This window comes from Panthera onca, chromosome B3, assembly GCF_046562875.1.
Source record: "Panthera onca isolate mPanOnc1 chromosome B3, mPanOnc1 haplotype 2, whole genome shotgun sequence".
NCBI classification, from domain to species: Eukaryota; Metazoa; Chordata; class Mammalia; order Carnivora; family Felidae; genus Panthera; species Panthera onca.
Window position 1 is genome coordinate 90,802,115 of NC_138344.1, and position 9,220 is coordinate 90,811,334.

The following is a 9,220-nucleotide window of genomic DNA, read 5'->3' on the forward strand; positions in this document are numbered from 1 at the left end:
ATACTTTCTTTCTTCCAATATTTTATCTAGGGGCACCTGGGTGGCTCCGTTGGTTCAGTGGTCCACTCAATTTTGGCTCAGGTCATGATCTCATGGTTCATAGGATCAAACCCTGCATCAGGCTGTGCTCTGACAGTACTGAGCCTGCTTAGGATTCTCTCCCTCCCTCTCTCTCTGACCCTCTGACTCTCCTCTCTGACCCACCTGTCTTCGCTCACCCTCTCTCAAAATAAATAAATAAACAAAAAAGATTTTATTTAAATAAAGATTTAGTTAACATATGGTGTAGGTATTGTTTTCAGAAGTAGAATTTAGTTATTCAACATTTTCATATAACACTCAGTGCTCATCAAAAGTGCCCTCCTTGATGCCTGTCACCCATTTAGCCCATCCCCCCACCCAACACCCCTGAAGTAACCCTCAGCTTTTCTCTACAGTTAAGAGTCTCTTATGGTATGCCCTCCTTTCTGCTTTTATTTTATTCTATTTTTATTTCCCTTCCCCCACATTCATCTGTTTTGTTTCTTAAATTCCACATGAGTAAAATCATGTAGTGTTTGTCTTTCTCTGACTTATTTTACTAAGCATAGTTCCATCCCTGTAATCTTGCAAATGGCAAGATTTCATTCTACCAAAGTTTATTCTAAGGCATAGAATTGTTTCTGGCAAGACAGATTACATATAAGGTAAAGAAATTTCTCATGTATTATAGTCAATATTACTCATCACTAAACCAAGGAGGCAAGCCCATCAAGTTTCAGAAAAAAGTTGTTTGATTTGAATACATTTTATTGTTTACAAACTCGGTAATTATAAACAAAATAAATAAAAGTCCCTTACTAAGTTTTATCCCTTATTATTCGGAAACAAGCAAATACTTTATTTTTAGATCGGCAGTTCTCCCTCAGGGAATTCATGAAGTCAAAACCATTACCACAATAATCTCATGATGTTATTTTGTTAAGATATACCATGTTCATCACTGCTATCTTCAGATGAATGGACAAAATATATATTTAAAAAATTTATGGCTTACTTTTTACCAAGATAAACATTGATGGCTGTAATCCACATAGACAACAGCTCTGTAGGAGTTTATTAAGTCCTAAAGTATAACAATGGCTAGACGTCAATCTGAGATTCAATGCTATAGAACAAAGTGTTCTAATTCCATGAAAAAACAAAAAAAGCATGTGCATGGTTGTATTCCTCTGTCACTATTGCTCTTAGTATAAATGCAACTACTCATATTAATTCACCATATCCAAATTAATTAACTTCTGTTTCACAGAGAAAAGTGGAGAGTGGGCTGAACAGTTGACAACTGTCTGGCATGCCTAAGCATTTAGCAAACTCAAAGTCCTAAACACACGTAACATAAACCACACAGCCACATATAACTTTCTCATCTTAAAGTGGCAAAAATAATCATCAGTAATACTACCCAAAGATATAATCTGTCTATAGAATATAAAAAGAAGAGGCTAAAGTATACAAGCTTAAATCTGTTTTATAATGAATGTTTCAGAATTCTCTATTAGAAATTATTTAGCTATTCAATAATTATCTTTTAATTAAAATACATTTATCTATCAATCTAGAGTTTTAAATTATCTAAATATATTGGAAATTATCAGCAAGCTGCTGTATTATAAAATATGATTACTCTTGAAATAATTTTTTTTGTTGTTGAGTGGAGGGCAGAAAGAGAAAGAGAGAGAAAGAGAGAGAGAGAGAGAGAGAGAGAGAGAATCCCAAACAAGCTCCACTCTCAGAATGGAGCCCAACTCGGGACTTGATCTCACAACTGTGAGATTATGACCTGAGCTGAAATCAATAGTTGGATGCTCAACTGATTGAGGCACCAGGTGCCTCAGTGTTAAAATAATCTTAAAAATTATGTAGAAATAATGTTAATTTATTTGACCAGTAAGTCTTTATAAACTTAGAAAAGCTAAAAAGAGGTAGAATAAAATGTATGTTTGTACAATGTTTCATACTGATAAATTAGAGAAAAGATAGATTTTTTAAAATACCAGAATTATTAAATTAGTTTACTGAAAATTCATTTTAATTATGTGAAATGGATAAAGTATCTATGAGTTAGTTTCTATAGTAACAATATTATTATTTTTTAATTTTTTTTTAAATTTACATCCAAATTAGTTAGCATATAGTGATATAATGATTTCAGGAGTAGATTCCTTAATGTCCCTTACCCATTTAGCCCATCCACCCTCCCACAATCCCTCCAGCAACCCTCAGTTTGTTCTCCATATTTATGAATCTCTTCTGTTTTGTCCCCCTACCTGTTTTTATATTATTTTTGTTTCCCTTCCCTTATGTTCATCTGTTTTGTCTCTCTTTTTTTTTTTTAATGTTTATTTTTTTTTTGAGAGAGACAGAGACAGAATGTGAGTGGGTTGGGGCAGAGAGAGGGAGCACAGAGTCTGAAGCAGGCTCCAGGCTCAGAGCTGTAAGCACAGAGCCTGACGCGGGGCTCGAACTCACGAGATGTGAGAACAAGACCTGAGCCGAAGTCGGATGCTCAACTGACTGAGCCACCCAGGTGCCCCATCTATTTTGTCTCTTAAAGTCCTCAATATTATTTTTAAGTCTATGGTCCTTAATATATTAAAGATTTAATTTCCTTGTCTTTTGATAATTTTAGAAACATATGTGTGCTTACTTATTTCTCTAAGCCAACCAGATAATGTCTAATTAGGAGAGTTTATAATTTATTAACACTCCCGAAGATAGAGAAAAATATTTTGAATTTTCCCAGTAAGAGGTAGTGGCTCTCTGTATTACGGACACATAGAATATTTATGGTTTCATGTCCGTGACTTCAGACAGGAGAATAATAGAGAAAAAAACAAAAATTCATTATCTAGATCATCAAAGGGATATTCTTCTTTACCATGAACATTATATTCTGAAGAGCTAAAATACTGACAAATAAATCAAGTAAAGACTATGAGCCAGATTTTCTGCCATCTCTTAGCCAATAGAGAACAGATATTTACTGTTCATCAAATGGTCACATCATACAAATAACCCAGTAATTGTTGCCATTTACTGGGGAATAACCTGACTGTAAATAAAGGAGAAACAAAAGCAAAACAATCAGAAGAAAGATAAAACAGAAAACCTATAGGGATAGAGTTAAGAACATTTTGTTCCATTGCTACTTGGGTTTTATCTCTAGAAGCCAGGATAAAATTTATCTGGGGTTAAGCTTTCTGAGGTGCATTTCTGTGCAGTGTAATTTATCTGGTTCTTTCAGGTGAATCTACTGCGCATTTGGGTGTGTGACCTCTGAAACTATTCAAGATAAATTTAACAAAGAGGCATAATCATTGCTTTTATAATAAATATTAAATGGCAGTGTCAAATTCTGACACATTAGGTTAAGAGTGGAAGTGTTTGTGTATGTAGGGGGGTGGGGTTGTTATGTTTTGTTTTCATTTTTCAAAATGTTTATTTACTTTGAGAGAGAGAGAGAGAGAGAGAGAGAGAGTAAGAGCATGCACATGTGCAGGAGCAGGGGGAGGGGCAGAAAGAGAGGGAGAGAGAGGATCCCAAGCAGGCTCCATGCTGTCAGCATAGAACCCTCAGGGCTTGATCTCATGAATTGTGAGATCATGACCTGGGCAGAAATCAAATGTCAGTTGGATGTTCAACTTACAGAGCTACCTGCGTGCCCCTATTTTAATTTTTTTTTTTTTTTTTACTATCAATGAGCTTTAATTTATTTTCAAACCCCACACTATGTTTAGGTTGCTATTTGGTTATATTTTCATTTGTTTCTTATCCCAAACCGTGAATACACACACAAAATTCTCTACTTGATGGGCACCTTGCTGGCTCATTTGGTAGAGCATGTGACTCTTGATCTCAGGATTTTTAGTTCAAGCCCTATGTTGGATGTAGAGATTACTTAAAATTAAAATCATAGGGGCACTGGGAGGCTCAGTTGGTTAAGCATCTGACTCTTGATTTCACCTCAGGTTTGTGACTTTGAGTCCCACATTCATTGGGCATTACCATTTCTCCACATTCCTTTATCATCCCCCTGCATCACTTAACTTAAAACTCTATATCATGTAGACTGTACTAAGGCTTTATGTCTTCTTTTCTCTTAGTTTTTGACAGAGCATTTTCTCAGATTTACTATATTTAACAGAACTTGGGATAGTACAGGTCTCAGATGCCTGAAATAGCAGTAAAAATTTTTTGTTATGCTACCTTTTCTAACATGGCCTTTTTCATGAATCAAAGACTTATTATCCTAGTATGTGAAGCTTGGGGCTCCATATAGTTGTTTGTTTTCATCACAGTAATTCTTTTAAGTCAAATTTATTTTTTTTAACTTTAAGTTAAATTTAAGTTAGCTTAAGTTTAAACATTTGCATATAAGTCTATGAGTAGACACATATTTTCCCTGGGTACCCAGAAATGGAATTTCTGAATAATATGGTAATATGGTAATTCTACATTTGATGTTTTTAGAAACTGTCAAACTATTTTCCAAACATACTGGTATATTTTACATTCCTAGTCACAATATGTGAGGTTTTAAATTTTTCCACATTCCTGTCAACACTCATTGCCTTTTTTTTTTAATAATAGCCGTTCTAGTGGATGGGAAGTGATATCTCATTGTGGTTTTGATTTACATTTCCCCCATCATTAAGATGCTGTGAAGCTTTTGAATGCTTATTGGCCAGTTGTATACAGATCTGTTTACTCCAAACTTTTGTCCACTTTCAAAGTGGGTCATTTGTCTTTTTTGTTGTAAGCGTCCTTTATATAGTCTGAATGTAAGTCCTTTATCAGATATATTATTTGAAACAATTTTCTTTCTATTTTCTTCTAGTCACTGAACAACCTTTTTGCTCAGTGATATGTTTGAAATATACAAAGTCTTAATAACTATAACTCATAATTTTCTGTTTGAGTTACCGGGGTATTATATCTAAGTGACCATTGTCTAACCTACATTTTTTTAGAGACCTATAGTTTTGGTTCTTAAGTTAGGTCTGTATCAAATATATGTTTACATTTTTACAATCTTCCCATATGACTGTCTTTTGGATTAATTATCATTATGTTTAATTATCAGGCTTTAGTAGGAAAGTTAATTCCTTTCCACTAAGTTCTTTGTCTAAGTGAAGTAATTTATTTCATGACACATCATTAATTGAACCTTACCTCTGAGAAATTTATACAGATTTAGTGATTATAACTAATGGGTATGACCATAGTATACCTCATTTGGTCCTCAGGACAGCACTGAGTGTAATTGGCAATTATCACTGAAATCATTTCTCAAATTTGACTTCTATTATTTGGGATTAAGAACAATGGCATTTCCAAACCTGCAAATTGCCAAATTGTGGGCTTCTTCTAGTCTTTTCCATTCTTGCTTTTAAACTAGCCATTTCTTTTTTGATTGATTTATAGCTTGTATTACCTTGTATTCCTTTACCAAGTAGGACCACAAAAATCAAATCATAGCAGTAGCAGTGTGTTTGTAAACTCTTCCTCTAGAGTTCCAAATGAATTACATACCTGATATGCTTTCCAGTTTCCACAGACACATGCTAACCAAATGATATGTCACTATAGAAATAGGATCATCATCTTTCCAGCCTTTTATAACAATTTACTTACAAATACACAGACACGCACAAACATATACACATTTGACTTTTATATGACAATATTTAATCACTGGTAATAATTTATATATTAGAATATATTGTTATGATGCAGTAACAACAAATGAAAAATCTCAGTGGCATATAACACCAAAAGTTTTCTTTTCACATACACCACAGTCATTGCAAACAGGATGGGTGATCTAAACTACATGCCCCACTCTAGAACCCAGGCTGACAGAGAAGGTAGGATCTGATATGTTTCTGGTTATACGTTGAATACTCTGTTGGCTTCTACAAAGAAATTATGACTAAAAGAACACAAATAGAGATTGTAGCTTTCATATTCTTATATGAAGGGTGATGGTAAAAAAGAATAACTCATCCTTCCAAAAGAAGACAAAAGAGGAAAGAGAAAATGAAAAAAGAATGGGCAGCACATGTAGAAAGCACTTAAATAGATGAAAAATATAACCCAACAAAAGAACAGTTTAGATACATGTAAATAGACCAAGTGATCCAGATAAAGAAGAAATATTTTTAGACTCTGTAAAATAATAAAACCTAATAATAAGTTCTTCTCAAAAGATATATGGAGTGCAAGAAAAAAAAACTGTGAGGGGCACCTGGGTGGCTCAGTCAGTTAAGCATCTGACTGATGCTAAGCCAAAGTCTTAGGTCATGGCTCAGGTCATGATCTCACGGTTTGTGGGTTTGAGCCCCGCATCAGGGTCTGTGCTCACAGCTCAGAGCCTGGAGCCTGCATCAGATTCTGTGTCTCCCTCTCTCTCTGCCCCTCCCCTGCTTGTGCTCTGTCTCTCAAAAGTAAATAAACCTTAAAAAGGGGAAAAAAACTGTGAAAGAAAGAATAAAAACTAATTTAACATTAGAAACTTAATACAGCACATTAACAATTAAAATAGAAAAATTATGTAGTTACTATAGCAGATGTAGAAAAAAGTTTGGGAAAAATCATAATCTATTAATTATTAAAATATTAGTGAAAGATTTATATTTTATGTTTGAGAACTATATCTGTCTAAAATTTTATTTTAGGTATAAGTCATTGAAGTAAAATAATAGAAGATAAAATGTATAAAATGACAAAGAAAAAATATTGTCAACCGTTTTAAAATTATAAAATTATTGAAAGTTCTTAAAAATACTATTATTAATTACTAGAAAATTAATATATAGAATACTAACATTTTAAAATTTTTATTTATTTATTTATTTATTTATTTATCTATTTATTTATGTATGTATTTTAAGAGAGGGGAGGGGCAGAGGGAGAGGGACAGAAAATGCCAAGCAAGCCTTGTGCTATCAGTGCAGAGCTCAATAGGAGGCTGAACTCCGAACCATGAGATCATGACCTGAGCCTAAATCAAGAGTTGAATGCTTAACCAATTGAGCCACCCAGGTGCCCCAACTAACATTTCTGAATACAAAATTTTGAAGTATATATTATATACTAAAAAACAAGCAAGTGGAAACTTCTCTATTAGCCAAGAATTAATAAATACTCTCATTTTAAAGAAACATATATATATATATATATATATTTTTTTTTACGTGTTGTATAGATATATATGAATACATGTGTTTATGTATATATTGATACATATATGAATATATGTATATTATATTTATATAGCTGTGTCTATATAAAATATGACATATACCACAAAGAAAGTTAATAGAGTGCTAATGTTTTTTCTCCAGTTAGAATTTTTTATACATAAAGTTAATTTTTCCTTATTTAGACTTAGTCATATTATCATTGCCATATATACATAAACATAAAATCTATCCCGCAAAATGATTTTACAAATTCTTAAAATGCCTATTAATGTAGAATTTTATCCTTCTGAATAATTTTTGACTCAGAATTGTTGATATCCATGTGTTTGACAATATTTTCTTTGTTCTAGGAGTTTTAGTGACTCAGCATTTTACCTAAAATTCAAAATTCAATAGTCATTCTAAAAATATTGATGTTGTTTAATTTGACAAAATTTCTAGTTTCTCTTTTTCTTTAGTTGAATGTTTCCAGAATATAAGCAGCTTATCAAAAATTTAACAGTAAGTTTCAGACAAAATGACATTCAGTTACTCTGTGCAGAGCATGAGTTAGTTACACCAGCTCTCACTCTGGCTTCCACATTCCTTTTGTCTGTTGGGAAACACAGGTCAATTTCTTCGCCGTCAGTTGTGTGGTTTTGACAGACAAGTATTTCATCTTCACATAAATCACTAGTAAAGTATTAATACATCATTTTCTACCCACTGGCCATTCTTAGATTTCTTTAAATCACTTAGTTGTTGGCTTGGAAGGAAATAGGGAATTGCCATAATTTCTTCTATAATGAGTGTTTGCTTATATCATCAAATTAATGGTCTGTTTCATGCACACAATCTTTCCATGTCAGTTACCAACCAGAGTCTAATATTTTTAATAAACTTTTTAAAAGCCTTTCAAAGACTTCAGATTTACAGAAAAGTTGCAAAAATAACACAGAGACTCCCATTACCTCTCATCCAGTTTCTCCAGCTGGTAACTTACATCACTATCTTATATTCATCAAAACTAAGAAAACACTGATAACTTTGCATCACTATTAATTAAAATCTAGCCTTTAGTTAGATTCTACCAGTTTTTTTCCAATATCATCTTTATGTCCCAAGATCCAATTAAAGTACTACACTTTACTTACTTGTCATGGGTCCTTTTGGCCCTCTGGTCTCCAAAACTGTTTTAGTCTTTTTTTTTTTTTTTTTTGGTTTTTATGACCTTAGCAGTCTAGAGGCATACTAAACAAGTACCTTGTAGAATATCTTCTGATGAATTTATCTGATGTTTTTACCATGATTACTTTAGTTCAGCACTTTTGAGGATGATTTAAATAGTTAAATTCAGTACTTTTGAAGATGTTAAGCAAACTCAATATTAAGTAATGGTAACAAAATGTATTTAATTGCACATAGATCAAATGGAAATGTATTTATATGAACACCTCTGACCCAGGTGGTGCTGCCCAGCTAAGAGTAGGCTTGTGTCTGTATTTGGGCACTATTTGTGACTACTCTCAGTAACAGAGTCGAGGTTTGAAGAAGTCAGGTAACTATCTGACAAAATTTGTTTAGTAACATGCCAAAGTATGTAACTATGGATATAATAAATAAACAAAATGACAAGTGGACCCTCAGTCTGCCCCAGTGACATAGTTTAAAGAGAATAGTTTGGGGTAAAGTGTGTCAACTGCCTGAGAAGCTCAGAATCTATAAGTTTATTTTTAAATCATGAGCAACTAATATATAAGTTGTATAAAAATAAAAGGTGCCAAAGCAATGGTAATTATTAAATAATTCTTATGTAAATGAGTATGGCTGTATAAAAACAGAAAAGAATTTAGGAATAAGATAAGCTCTTCCATGAAGTAAATGACTTTTGAATTGGGAAAGGAAAGTGCTGATACTTTTATAAATAAAAATATAAAAGGCTGATGAATATGTTTAGGAAAAGCAGGTTGATACAGAAGTCAAAAATGCAGCCA